General features: G+C 41.8%; 1 long non-coding RNA gene across 1 annotated transcript in view; it reads right to left on the bottom strand.

The window, feature by feature from the left end:
- Positions 1-15,300, bottom strand: part of LOC309691891 — a 45,916-nt gene extending 30,616 nt beyond the window's left edge. Inside the window, exons 1-2 of the long non-coding RNA XR_014272144.1 lie at positions 15,199-15,300; positions 14,864-14,982 (exon numbers count right to left, since the gene is read on the bottom strand). This is a non-coding gene — a long non-coding RNA (uncharacterized lncRNA). The remainder of the gene's footprint in view (positions 1-14,863; positions 14,983-15,198) is intronic.
- Positions 15,301-15,313: the final 13 nt, after the last annotated feature.

The following is a 15,313-nucleotide window of genomic DNA, read 5'->3' as shown; positions in this document are numbered from 1 at the left end:
TTCAAAAGTGTTCAAAAAATCATTTTCTAACCCTCCCATCTTCCCATCTGACATTTGGCAAACAAAAAACGAAAAACCTTTACCACACCCATCCGGGGTGCTCTTAATCTCTTGATTAATGGGAGGGTCCATAAGCTAATAAACCAATCACTTTCCAAAAGCTTCTCCAATAAAATTAATTACAAATTTACATAACAAAACCAGGTCAGAATATTCTTACACCTTTAAAGAAAAAACAAAAATGAATACAAATTGCATTTTATAAACATTCAACAAAAATGGCCACAACATTCCGGCCCCTAATTCCTGTGTAACATGAATTAATTCTTTCTAAGTGGCCATCACAAAATGCAATACCAATAATTTTCTTCAGTAGTCCATCCTTATAAGTCTTCTTAAAAACCAAACAAAAGGAAAGGTCAATGTTCTATGATTTCAAGTCTCTGTTGTTCATGTGTTTGCTTTGTGTGTATTCAAAAAAGGTGTATGTTGCATAATGGAGTGTAGAGCAAAGTGAGTGTCAGTGTAAATGTAGAGCCAGAGGTTCCAGAACTTGGCTCAGTTGGAGGCAAACATTCATTGTTTCCTCTAGATGGCCTCCACCAGGAGACATATTTTGTTGATTGGTCTCTCCAGCTCATTTGTTCGTGTCTTAACTCTAACACGGCGAACTACTCCGTGTGCTCGGCCATGGTTTCAGTGATGCAGCCAATGGGCCAAGAATTTCTTGGTGCAGCTCCATCAACAACAAGCACAACATCACCAATGCAAAAGTTCCTACGAATCTTGTTCCATTTCTGTCGTTCCTGCAACATAGGAAGGTATTCTTTCACCCACCTTTTCCAGAATAGATCCACAATATACTGGGCTTGTTTCCATCGTCTTCGCAGATACAGATCCTCTTTTTTAAATAAACCTGGTGGCAGCACAGGTTTGCCTTTTAACTGGAGCAAGTGATTTGGAGTAAGAGCTTCTACATCATTGGGATCGTCAGAAGAAGGTGTGATTGGGCGGTCATTCAGTATAGCCTCCACTTCACAAAAAACTGTATGCAAGGTTTCATCATCTAGTACTTGCTGATTTGTGATAGAGCATAATATTCTCTTTATTTCTTGCACCAAGCGCTCCCATACTCCACCATGATGGGCCCCATAGGGCGGGTTAAAGGTCCACTTTATGCCATCCTGTGCTAAGCCTTTTTGGATTTTACTTTGGTTTAGCTCTAACATAGCTTGTTTTAACTCACGATTCGAGCTGACAAAGTTGGTTCCATTGTCTGACCGGATTTCTTTGACCTGTCCTCTGCGGCAGATGAATCTCCTGATGGCATTAATACAGGAGCCTGTATCAAGAGTATGTGCCACCTCAAGGTGGACTGCACGACAGGTTAGGCATGTGAAGAGAACTCCATATCTCTTAACAAGACTCCTGCCTCTCTTTACTTCTATTGGTCCAAAACAATCAACACCAACATAAGTAAATGGTGGAAGATCAGCTGAGATTCTGTCAATAGGAAGATCAGACATTTTCTGCTCACCTGGCTTTTGCCGTTGTCTTTGACACACTATGCAATCTTTGATTATTTTTCTAGCTGCTGAATTAGCATGAGGAATCCAGTATTGACGGCGAAGTGTTGAAAGCATGTGATTTCTTCCTCTGTGACCAATTTTTCGTGAATATGCTGAAGAATAAGCTTTGAAACATGGCTTTCTTTTGGCAAAATTGCAGGATGTTTTGTTTCCTCAGGTAAATCCGCTTTGCTCAGTCTTCCACCCACTCTCAAGACACCATTAGCAACTACAGGATCAAGCTTATACAGATGACTTGACTTCCTTACAGTGCCAGAGTTTAGGGCAGTCATTTCATCAGCAAAATGTTTTCTCTGCACAAAGCTCACTATAGCTTCCTCAGCCTTGGACAAATCCTCAGTTTTGAGCAGAGTGTTCCATTTATCATCTTGCTTAACACATATTTGACTTCCACAGTGCGTGCCCAGCAACTTCTGTCTTTTCCTTGTTTGCAGTTTAAGTCTTTTACTTTCAGGATCCATGCCACACACCTTTTTAATTTTGTCCAGCTGGAGAAGTACAACAGCAGCTTAGTAGTGGGACACACATCTTCTTTCAGCACAGCTGCACACAACACTTTTACTTCTGGGTCAGCTTCCAAATGGACAGATACACAATTCATGCCTACAGGCCAGTGAACAACAGGTTTACTGAGAAATTCTGGACCATTGATCCAGGTGGAAGATTTCAGGAAACAGCCAACTGTCATTCCTCGAGAGGCTGCATCAGCTGGATTCAGCTTTGAACTGATGTACCTCCACTGCTCAACTTTTGTCAAAGCATACGTTTTGAACCGTGTGGTTGTGTTTGCAATGTACTGTAGCACAGTTGTGCTGTCAGACCAAAAGACTGACTCACTCAGATTAAGATTGAGTTCAACTGATAGCATTTTGTCCAAGCGCACAGCTAAAACTGCAGCAGCCAGCTCAAGACGTGGGATGGTGACTTGTTTTAACGGCGCCACCCTTGCTTTACCAATAATAAAGGAAACACACACTTCCTGCTTGCTATTAGATAGCCTAAGATATGATACAGCACCATACCCAGTTTCACTGGCATCACAAAAGTGATGCAGCTGAGCACTTTTTATCTCCCCAAATCCTTTGGGTGTGACACATCTACTAATACTAAACTTGTTAAGAAGAACTAAATCCTCAACCCATTTTTGCCAAGTTTGTGCCATTTCTGCTGGTATTGTCTCATCCCAGCCAAACCTCAGTTTACATAGATGGTGCAGAATTTGTTTTGCAGGCAGAATGACTGGAGCTAAGAAACCTAAAGGGTCATAAATGGAGCTGACATTGGACAGAATACCACGTCTTGTAAGTGGTTTGTTCTTGTTCACAATACTGAATGTGAAAACATCACGTTCAATATCCCATTGCACACCGAGAGCTCTTTCTGTGGGTAGCTGATCCCGACTAAGGTCCAGCATCTTTACACCTGTGGCTCTATTTTCCTCCGGGATCTGACAGAGGACAGAGCGATCACTACATACCCACTTATTGAGCTTAAATCCCCCCTTGGCACACACTTCAGTAAGCTGCTGATAAAGTGAGATGGCCTGCTCAACAGACTGAGTAGATTTAAGACAGTCATCTACATAAAAACTATGCCTGATTGTATGTATAACCTCCTCTGGGTACAGATGTTGGTTGTCATCAGCAGTCTTTAGTAGTGCATAGGTGGCACAGCTGGGGGAGGATACTGCACCAAAAATGTGGACTAGCATTCTATGTTCCACCAGCTGTTTTGTGATGTCACCATCGGGCCACCAGAGAAAACGTAAAAAGTTTACGTGTTCCTCAGCTACTCTGACCTGATGAAACATCCCTTTAATGTCTGTCATAAGCGCTATTGGACCCTGCCGAAAGCGAATCAGCACACCTAATAAAGTGCTAGTCAGATCTGGGCCTTGTAATAGCTCTTTGTTCAGTGATGTTCCAGAAAATGTTGAGGCACAATCATACACAACACGCAGTGTTTTCTTGCGGGGGTGGTAGACCCCATGATGAGGTATATACCACACCTTTCCTTCCTCATTCTTCAACTGTTCTTGTGGTATGATTTCTGAATGTCCCTCCATACTAACATTGTGCATGAATTCTTTGTATTCTTCAAAGAATAACTGATCCTTCTGAAACCGTTTTAGCAGATATTGCGCCCTCTGCTGAGCCACCTGCTTGTTGTTTGGCATTCTTACTTCAGGTTTACGAAAGGGTAATTTCAAGTAATAATGGCCATCCTTAAGTACAGCTGACTCTGACATTATGTTCATGAACTGTTTATCTTCTACAGACATTTCTGCACGCTCATTACACTGGTTCTCCACAAAATCTTGATTATACTGCTTAACCAGCATTTCCTCTAAACTACTTATAGAAATGCGGTTTACCTGAACAAAACTAGCATCATGCTCATCCTTTTCACTACCCTGATTGAGTGGCCCATTGACAACCCAACCGAGACGAGTTAGCACAGCATAGGGTCCATTACCCTCACTGTTAATGATTCTCCAAGGTTCCAGCGCTTTGGGAGAATTTACACCAATAAGCAGCCCAATGCCAGCATTTATCGGTGTCAACTCAACATCCTTTAAGTAAGGCCATTTTCTTAAGTTTTCTTCTTTAGGGATATTTTCTTTAGTGACAGGAATAAACTTTTGAGTGTACACAACAGGCAACCTCAAATACTCATTCTGTTTCAAAGCAGCTACTTCCATACCAAAAAGTTTATAGCTACTTACTGGCCTTTCCTGACCCATAGTCTTTAACATGATTTCCACTTTCTTTCCAGATGCATTTAACTGCATCATCAACGCCTCAGTGCAAAAAGTTGCAGAGCTGCCGGGATCAAGAAAGGCGTACGTCTCCACAACCTTCGTCCCATTTTCCAACTTCACTTTTACTGGAACAACTGACAAGGCACATTCATTAGACCCGGCCCCAGTATGGCTACCAAAGTTCAAAGAAACAAGAGCATTTGAGACTGATGATTCTTTACATTCAGCTTTAGCTGCTTGCCACTGCCGTTCTTTTGAGTCTATGTGAAGAACAGTAGGGTGATTTTTGTTACAGGTGTGGCACGTCAAACGATGTGGACAAGCTTTACTCATGTGGCCTCTCTTTAAGCAACCAAAGCATAAACCTTTACTCTTAAGGAATGTCACCTTTTCTTTGTTGGCTTTTAGTTTGAATGAGTCACATACGTCCAAAAAATGAGTTTGGTCACAAAACAAGCATCGAGTTTGATCTAACCCTTTATCTTCATGGTTTATCTGAATCCATTCCGGTTTGTCATTGTTCTGTTCTGAAACTACAGCAACAGAAGTAGCAAAGCTACTGCTTTTAGTTTTAAGCGGTGTCTTTGATGGTTTTGAAGCTATCTTTTCTTTTGTGTTTTGACTCTCTCCAAAAACAGGATCTAATGCAGCTCTTGTTTGCTTTTCAAGAAAATCAAGAAGATCTTTAAATCCTGCTCTGCGATCGCACTTTTCTGTTAAATCAACGATTATTAGTCGCCATTTATCACGAAGTCTAAAAGGCAACTTTGAAACAAGAATCCTCATATTGGTTGAATTTTCCAGCTCATCAAGAAACCCAGCTTCATCCATTGTGTTGAAGCAGCTTCTTAGAAAGAATGTGTAAGCTCGTAATGCTGACGCATCATCAGACTTTAAAACTGACCAGTTAAGAGCCTTGTCTATAAATGCAGACGTTATCTTTGCTCTGTTACCAAAGTTCCACTCAAGCTGCCTTTTTGCCTCAACATAAGCTGTCTGTGGACTCATGTGCATACAACTTCTCACTAAAATTCTGGGCTGTCCTGTAGTAAACTGTTCTAAATAATAAAGCCTATCCTGCATATTATCAGTTTTAGTCTCTATTCCTTGTTCAAAAGCCTTAAGAAAGGATCTAAAACGCAAAGGATCACCACCAAAAACAGGAATGTCTATAGCTGGAAGCAGTGACAACCTCTGTTGGTTTACAAGCATCTGAGTAATTTCATTTTGCTTTCTCATAATCTCTATTAGGGCACTGCTGTGAACATCAACCTGTGAAGAGATTGGCCTTGGGCTTTCCCCTTCTGGTTTGACCTTAGCAGGTGCATGTGTCTCTAGGGGCATTGGCAAAGGAGAATGAACTAAAGGGGCTTTCTTTGTTCTTGGAGCCTTTCGAGCTGTAGCAGCAGGTATGAACTCAGTAGATGTTCCAGAAGGCGCTGTAATCCCGCCTTCTGATTCAACCTCAGCCCTGGATGCAAGGCTCTGCCGATCCTGAGCAGAGGTGAGAATTTGCCTTTTTGCATCAGCCTTAACCAACTTAGTTCTTAGAGCCAATGCTTCTTTTCTTGCTTTTAATTGAACTTCTTGCAGTTCGAGCGCATGTTTTTCTTGCAGTGCGTCCACCTCCGCTTTTAAAGCGGCTCTTTCCACTTCAGCTTCCATCAGCGCCATTGAAGCCGCACGCGAGCTTTTACTCCTTAAACTTAAGGCTGCAGTAACATTACTGGGCGCTTTACTAGAGCCCTTGCTGCCAGGTTTAGCAACTCGTTCAGAAATCATGTCGCTCGCTTCTTGCGCTACTTGTGAGACACTATCATGCGGCGCAATGTCACTGTCATGAGATGCTACCTTTGATTCAACATTAGAGGCTGCAACTTCACCCTTTTGTGGATCAGGGTCTGCATTTATCCAAGTGTCGATTTCATGCAGAAAGTCTTTAAAACTGATCAGCTTAGGTTCATACCAATCGCTGTGATCTGTTTCTTTTTCATCATCGTTCAGCAATTTTTGAACTGAAGTCTGTAAGTCCATAAACTCTCCCAAATAATCGTTAAATGTTCTCATGTGTTCATCTATGGAGGCTTTTGATTCTCCAGCATCAATGAGAGCATTAATGTCATTTCGTTTTCTTGTCAGAACGCCAAGCTTCGCTCTGCGTTTTTTAATTAAATTAAAAAGCTCTCTTTCTTGTTCCTCCATTTTAACCAGAAAATTCGTTTCACAAGGTCCAAAAGATAATTGTTTAATACAAATGTTTCAAGTTGCAGCTCAGCATCTCGGTTGATCCAAACAAAGTTTCGCATTTACTCACGAACTTTGCGTTATTTTTTCAGTCCATTCTGCGAAGATCCAATCTTCCAAGTCCAATCTTGCAAGCTTTTCCATCTTCCAAGTTGACATCCAAGCGAGTCAAAATGATTTTTTGACTTAAAAGTCGCGGCCTTTTACGTTCCAAACACCAAAAAGGTCCAAGAAAAGGCCGTGGGTGGCAACGGGAGGTTTGTTTTAGAACGCACTTCTGACTCCATTGTTTAAAAATCATATGCCGTTTATTTCGTGGAAAATTATAAACAAAAATCAGCCAAATAACTTCTTAAAACTTAAAATTAAACGAAAGTTAACTTAATTTGCTTTAACAACTTCAAAAGTGTTCAAAAAATCATTTTCTAACCCTCCCATCTTCCCATCTGACATTTGGCAAACAAAAAACGAAAAACCTTTACCACACCCATCCGGGGTGCTCTTAATCTCTTGATTAATGGGAGGGTCCATAAGCTAATAAACCAATCACTTTCCAAAAGCTTCTCCAATAAAATTAATTACAAATTTACATAACAAAACCAGGTCAGAATATTCTTACACCTTTAAAGAAAAAACAAAAATGAATACAAATTGCATTTTATAAACATTCAACAAAAATGGCCACAACACAAACAGTTGTCCTTTGTGTCTTCCCTGGTGAACTTGATGTTTTTATCCACAGCGTTAATGTGCGCAGTGAAGGATTCCACTTCTTGTGTCTTGATTTTGACCCAGGTGTCATCTACATATCTGTACCAGTGGCTGGGTACTCTTCCTTTGAAAGAGCCAAGAGCCTTCCTTTCCACTTCCTCCATGTAAAGGTTGGCTACAATAGGTGACACAGGGGAGCCCATGGCACAGCCGTGTTTTTGCCTGTAAAAGCCTTTGTTGTATTTGAAATATGTAGTGGTGAGGCAGAGGTCTAACAGTGTGCAAATCTGATCGGGTGTGAAGTTGGTCCTGTCTTCCAAGGAGCTGTCTTCTTGTAGTCGTTTTCTGACAGTCTCCACGGCCTCCGTGGTGGGTATGCAAGTGAAGAGAGAGACTACAAAGGACACCATGGTTTCATCTGGATCCAGGGTACGTTTCTGGACCTTCTCGGTGAAGTCAGTGGAGTTCTTGATGTGGTGTGGGGTGTTCCCCACGAGAGGAGCAAGGATGGTAGCAAGGTGTTTAGCAATGTTATAAGTGGCTGAGTTTATGCTACTGACTATGGGTCTGAGTGGGACAGCTTCCTTGTGGATTTTAGGAAGTCCGTAAATGCAGGGTATGGCATCCCCTGGGTAAAGGCGGTGATATGTAAGGCGGTCAATAATTTTGTCCTTTTCAAAGTCTTGAAGGCAAGCTATAACTTTCTTTTTGTAGCTGCTTCTGGGGTCTCGCTTTAAGGCTTCGTAGGTATTGTTGTCACTGAGGAGAGTGGTGATCTTTGTATGGTAATCTGTAGTGTTTAGGACCACGGTGCATCTTCCCTTATCAGCTGGTAAAACAGTGATGTTGTGGTCTTTGCTCAGGGAAGCGACGGCCTTCTTTTCCTGTATTGTGAGGTTGGATGGAGGGCTTTGGCACTGGAGAGCGTGGCTGAGACTTTCATCCTGATTTGCTATGCTTCTGTCTGTGATAATTTATTAATCCGTATGGCAGATTCTGTGGCTGTGATGAGGTCCACTATGGGCAACTGTTGTGGAGAAATGGCAAAATTGAGTCCTTTGGCTAATACTCTCTTTTCAGGTTCAGTGAGAATCCTGTCTAAAAAGTTCTTAAACCATTTCTCCTGACTGACTTCAGGTGTGTTTTCTTCTTCCATTTGACCTTAGAACTGAAGAAGCTTCTCGGATGAGAGGTGAAACGTCTTCAAGTAACTTAAAGAAGTCCAGACGCTTTTCTTTGCAAGCTCCTTTGACTACGATGACCTGGATGACTGAGAACCTTCACAGACATATTTCTCTTTGTTCACAACCATTGACATGTCGAAGAGGTTAACACATGAGGAGCGGATCGAAATTGTGTTGATATCTGGTGAATGCAGTAACCAGGTCATTGCAGCAGATTTCAATGCAAGACACCCTACGAGTCCACCCATCTCCCATGCTACAGTTAGCAAACTGCTTGCTAAGTTTCGTGAACCTGGTTCAGTGTTGGATTTGCCAAAATGTGGACGCAAAAAAAACTGTCACTAATGAAGAAACATCAGTGGCTGTCCTAGCTTCATTCAGCAAGAGCCCACAGCGTAGCACTCGCCACATGTCACTGGAGAGTGGCATTAGTCTAACATCCCTTCGGCGGATATTAGCTACTCAAAAATGGCACCCTTACAAACTCCAGCTACTGCAGCATCTCAACGAGGATGACCCAGATGAATTTGCAGAATGGGCAAAACAAAAATTGGAACAGGACCCTCAGTTCACGCAGAAGATTTTGTTCAGTGATGAGGCAAACTTTTATGTGAATGGTGAAGTTAACAAACAAAACCACCGCTATTGGTCTGACACTAACCCACATTGGATGGATCCCTCCAAGACTGTTGGACCAACAAAAGTGATGGTTTGGTTTGGTGTGGTATGTGGGGTACAACGGTAGTGGGTCCATTCTTCATCAATGGAAACCTCAAGGCCACTGGATATTTGAAATTGCTACATGATGATGTGTTTCCCTCTTTGTGCACTGAAGCTGGCACGTTCCCTGAGTTTTTCCAGCAAGATGGTGCACCACCACATTATGGGTGCCAGGTCCGAGCATTCCTAGATGAACAGTTTCCTGGAAAGCAGATTGGTCGTCGTGGGCCAGTTGAATGGCCCCCTGTCACGATCCTGGGTCTTATGACCCAGCGTTTTGAGTTTTAGATTATTTTGATGTTTATAGTATATGGTTAAGCTCATTAGGTTTTCTAGTTCATTTGTTATTGGATTCCCCTTGTGTCTTCCAACCCCTGTTAAGTCTTCCTTGCTCTTCATGTGTTTCATGTCTGTTATATTGTCAAGTTCATGTAGTCATGTCTGCGTTTCATTAGGTTTCCTATTTTATTTTCTAAGAGGTTTTGTGTTTTGTTTTACTCTTTCCCTGTGGCGTTGTTATGTTCACGTTGTGTCTACTGTGCCTTTCTGTCCCATGTTTCAGGTTCCCATGTTCTGTCTCCCCAGTTGCTGTTAAGTTTACATGTTTAGAGTTCAGTCAGTGTGTTTCCTGTTTTACTTTCAAGGTCCGTGTCTCATGTCAGCGTTTCTAGTTTTGCTTCCCTTGTCTCGTCCAGCCTGATTACTCCTAGCTGTGCTCTCCTTCTGTGGCTCATTCCCTTGTTATCCCTCAGTGTATTTAAGCCCTGTGTTTTTCTTTGTCAGTGTTGTAGTCTCCCTCATGGCTGTCTTTCCCTATGTGTCAGTTTATCCATGTCCCAGTTTAGTTTTGTTATTTTTTGTGCCATTCTGCAATAAAGCAGCTTTTTGAGTTTAATTCCTGTGTGGTGAGTTTTGCGTTTGGGTCCTTCTCCTGCCTGCGCACAGCCAAAACATGACACCCCCAAGGTCTCCCGATCTGACCCCTTAACACTTTTATCTTTGGGGTCATCTGAAGGCAATTGTCTATGGTGTTAAGTAAATTAATTTGATTTGTGTTATTATTACTTTTATGTGATTTGGGTCTTGTAATAATACCACGGTGGTATTATGGTTTCTCTGTCCCAAATACCCATTCACAGATTCTGCTAATGGATTTGTTAGCCTGCCTGTTCAGCTGTCATGTGACTGCATGTGAAGTCCCAGAGCAAGCTGTGCTACACCAAGATCCAAGATTAGACACGTCTCTACGTCACATACTATGTCATAATGCTTTTCCTCTGTCTGGATGTTCCCTTTCTATAGAACCGATTCCAATACCTTACCTCACAAATCTATTTTGCTCCTCTAGCAGACCTTTGCCTGCTTCTGACCAGTAGAGTTTCTTGTGTTTTTGTTGTTTCCGTTAGACTGAGTCCAGATTCCATACTGCAAAACCCCACTAATTTTGGAAAGCTTGGAAAAGTGTCTGAAAAGTTGGTGCCTGATGAACAGCAATCCTGAAGATTACTGAGTAGTGCTAGCTGAGTATGTGTGTCATGGCAGAAAGGGGAAACTGATCCTCTTAGCAGCCTGGAATTGGCCCACTCTCAGGAAAGTGTCACTTGAGTTGGTCAACCTGAGAGTGCCAGGCAAGATTGTCTAGCCGTGTATCTCCTTCCCATAGCAACCTCCTACCTCCGCCAACTCGCAGTGGGAGTACTTCTGACCTGAAGACAATCAGCACTTGTGAGCACATGACTCTGATCTTTCCTTGAAAGTATGCCAAAGCATGCTGTACCTGGCCTCAAGGCACAAGTTCAATCCAAGGTGCCACACTGCCTGTTTGTACAATTAGTGAGCTTCTGCTGGGCAGGACCTCCTGCTGAGAGCTGCCAGGCATACCAAACTCTAGTCCAACAGAGCCCAACAAAAGACACAGACCTCACCGCAAACACATCATAACACATACGCGAACCCTAACTTCTTTGCGTCTCTTTGCTCCCACATGTAGTTTCCTTGATTTAAAAAATGTAGAGCTTGTGATCTTTTTTTATTCTTCCTTCACCTTTTTAACTCCCCACATTCTTCTTCTCGTCTTTCTTTCTTGCCTCCAGATGTTTCTCTGCACATGTCACGCAGACAGTGCAGAGAAACAAGCCATGCTCATTCCATCAATTTATTGAAAACAGATACAAATATGAATTCATTCCTGAAGTGCAGCCCCCATTGTAACAATCAATAAAAGAAGGGCTGGTTTTGAAAGCATGCTTGGCATCTGACTGATATCAACAAAAAGCTGTACCATTGTCTCTAGGAAAGGCCTCCATTATGTTATTGAAGAAAAACCTGTGTCACAAATTTGCAAGTGAAATAACAAAAAAACATATTCTATTTTTGTATATTGTTTCAAAAGTCAGCACTATGCTTTCTAAGAATGTACATCCCTATGTCACTCTGGTTGCTGCGTGGAAGAGTCATGTCTATGCAAGTGGGAAAAACTATCAGGGAACATTAAGAGAAACTCTAACTGATGTGACTACAGTAACATCAACTGCAGGCCTTTAAGTTTCTGGAAAACAATTCAACTGTCAGTCCTGACCTCAAAACAGCCAAGTTAATAGGGCCCAAGGATGGTGGTTAACAAAGGCAGATGTCTGCCACCCAAGTTGGCATCCAACATATGGTTACATCCCTTCTTCTTTAATTTGCTGAAGTCAAAAGACAGCTAAAAGCATTAAACAGTAATGTTAAATGTCAGTTCTGATTATAATAGGGATAGCAGATTCCCATGATCCACCAAGAAATCCCTACATTCTTCTAAGTTTACCAGATTTTACTACATGCTTTACAGTCTTGTCATTTGAGGCCCCAAACAGCCCAGAAGCAATTATCAGCCTGCAGAAAAGATCCCGGCTTCATTAGCCCATCTACGTGTTCCACCATGATGGACGAGGCCTGTCTTTGCTGTCAGCACCCGGGTTGAGTTAAAGAGCACCAAATGATTTTCTTCAACATGCTGTTGGCAGTACACATTATTTATGCCTTTTCTCTGTAAGCCACAGTCAACATAATTCAGACAAATTACATGTTAATCATCCTTCTGATGGGAAAGCATCCCAACACCTTGGAAAAATAGTTAACATTGAAAGTGGCTCAGCAGTGCAAATAAGTGGAACTACATAGCAAAAAAATCTTCAAATATTTGTGCTGCAGTTTGAGGATGCATTCTGTTGATAAGAAAGACCCTTATTTGGCTGCTTAAAGGAATGCCTGATTATTTTTTTTCTCATTTCACTTCGCCCATTGGGATGCCATAGGAAGATACAATAAAACAAAAATATGTGAGGAAGTGTTGAACTAATTTTACTGTGATGAAGAGTCAAATTGGAACAGCAGAGTTCAGGTAAATTTAGGTTGTTTGTTCAGTCATCCTTTAAGAATGAGTTGCTCTTAAAAGACTATGGAGGGATAGATTTCTTTTTTCAAGAGAGGAACTTTTTATATTAATTGATATCTTGTTTTTATGATTTTAATTTTGGCCATCATTTCAGTAATGTAACAGACCCTCAGAAACTCGGTGCACTGTCTTTGCTGTTCCTAGGACTGCTTCTGGACAGAGACCTCTGGTGTTCTCTTGAGAATCTGCTGGAGTCGCTCTTCCAGTTAGTACGGTCACAGCTCCGAATGCTCCTGTTACCATTACGACCACTTTAGACTTCATATACACGTAGCCAATCACAAGGGGGGCTGAAACAGACTGAGTGCAGGGGCTCCACCAGTATCCCATTATTGCTGACAGCAAGTTGACCTAGTGTTTTTTGTGGGTCACATTTAAAGTCCAACAAAATCTATGCCAATCTCATTCTTTCCACTATTTCTTGATAAAAAAAAATAAAAAAATAAAGAAAATAAGAAGAGATAAGAAAACAAGATCTCCTGTAAGCAAACTAGAGGATAACTGCAGCACACTGTGATGGGCTTGAAAGTCAGTCAAGTAACATATCACTAAGTAACAGTGCTGTCAACGTGATCTATGAATAGAATGTAAAATGAGTGTTTTTATATAAAGTGATCCGCAGGTCATAATGTGGTCAGTGAGTGCAATGCCTGCTGATGGCATAGCTTGAATATGAAGACAGTACATGTTGACAGAAAGGAAATTCACTTCTTGAATCACTCTTGGGAGAAGGAAATAAATAAATCAGCGCAGAACCTTTGGGCTTCACAAAACCACAAATTATAAAGTACATTGTGCCAGTGTTACTGAGGACCATCAGTGACTTTGTGTTTCCAATTAATGATTTATGGCCTGAAATGTGCTGCATTGTGAAACTGTATCACAAAGGAATGTTGACTGGGACACTTTAAAGAAGAGATTAATAACCAGAGGATATCAGATTCCCCGAGGCAGAGGAAGACAGAGAGGGTGAAAGACAAAAGTGCAGATGCAAGACCAAGACAAGATTGTTGAGTGAGACAAATAGTATCTCTTATTGCAGTTTGCTGAGACTGCAACAGAGACAAGTTGAACATATGGTTTAGGAAATGAGATGTGCATGTTTTTGCTAGCAGTTATCTGATTTCATTTCATCATTTTATTATACCCAAACTGTCCCGAGGCAAATTACAACATACTCTGTTCTGACTCCTGAATCTTGAAATCAGGAGGATCCAGTGAATGTCTGTTTACCTTTGCCACATGCCATTGTATATGTTTTTCGTTTCGCAATATCTAATCAAGCAAATTGTCATAAAACTGGAGAACAGCATATCAAGTCTGTTTACATGTTTTATATGAGGGCTGGTTTAGCCAGCCAAACAATAACAACGCATCACAATGAACCCGGTCACCCCTTATAGACACAAACCAGAAGTTTTCTGTATTCATACTAAGTGGACACAGTTTTCCAAAAGTGTCTTTCTGCTGAATTAGTCTAAACTGTACGTTTAGTTAAACCCAACCCTGGACAGATGGGCAGACAATAAACAAGCCACAGATCAGAATCTAAATATTTCAGATGCAAAAAAAGCTGAAAAATGCAAAAAGAGAAAAAAACATGTCAAGTAATGAGAAAACTAATCTCAGCTGGAGACGTTTTCTCGCTATTCTGGGAGTGTTTCCTTACCTAGTGCTTGTTTTTCATAATGGAGCCTCAACACTTTTTCTGCTTCTGTGGTGGAAATCACACAACGGACTATACTTATTACATTATTTTCTCAGCGTGTGCCCCCCTCTTGCGTTTGTTATTGCATAACAGAAGGATATGCTGAACGTAGAGGGGGGCAGATGCTGAGCCTGCACAATCACAACATTTTCTTTTTAATAATTGGAAGTCCTGTGGGGTCAATGACAGGGTGGAGGCATCCAGGAGGAAAGGCACAAGGGGGTCTGGATACCGAGCGAAAAAGGGTCAGGTATGCAGTCTGGTCTGCACGTGCTTGGTAGCTGGCATGTGCATCCAATCTCTGCAGCTTTAGCAGACCAGAGCAGTTAAACAATACCTCTTTGGCTGCACCCACAGTCCAGCATGCAGTCACACTTATACAAACACTATATGCAAAGAAATTATTGTTATAGTATGAGGCCACCTACACCTACCCAGAGGAATGTTTTATCAGTATTGCATGTGGGTGTGGTGGGGGAGCTTGGGGTAACACCAGTGGCACTCACTCACATAGGATTAATGCCAGCAGGAGATCGGACCAGTGGAGCAGAACCCTCAAATTCCCAAACCCGGAGTTTTGGGAGCAGTCACCACATGAGAACTGTCCTTGGTGTAGTTTGTCATCTTATCTGCAAAATGAAAATGAAAGTGATTTATACTAGTAAACAGTATATAAAAAAGCCAACAGCTTCAACCTGCTGACATAACTTGGCTTTTCCTTTTACAGGGGAACCAGATGGACGGAGCAGATTTGGAGCTGGAAGCGCACTAGATGAACAGAACTTAGTAAAATACGTTAAAGGATTCAAAGAGTTGAATGTTTTCAGCGGCTGCCCCCCACTCACCTCCACCCGAGACTGGATATAGCGGTCCCTCATATCGGGGCTCTCCATTTACATTATTCATACGGAGGAGGGTGTGACCTGTTGGCTGTTTTTTTCTGTCTGTATAAAAACGAGA

Source organism: Aulonocara stuartgranti, assembly GCF_965226115.1.
Source record: "Aulonocara stuartgranti genome assembly, chromosome: 17".
Lineage (NCBI taxonomy): Eukaryota > Metazoa > Chordata > Actinopteri > Cichliformes > Cichlidae > Aulonocara > Aulonocara stuartgranti.
Note: the sequence above shows the minus strand (reverse complement) of the source record. Positions and strands in the feature narration are given on the sequence as shown.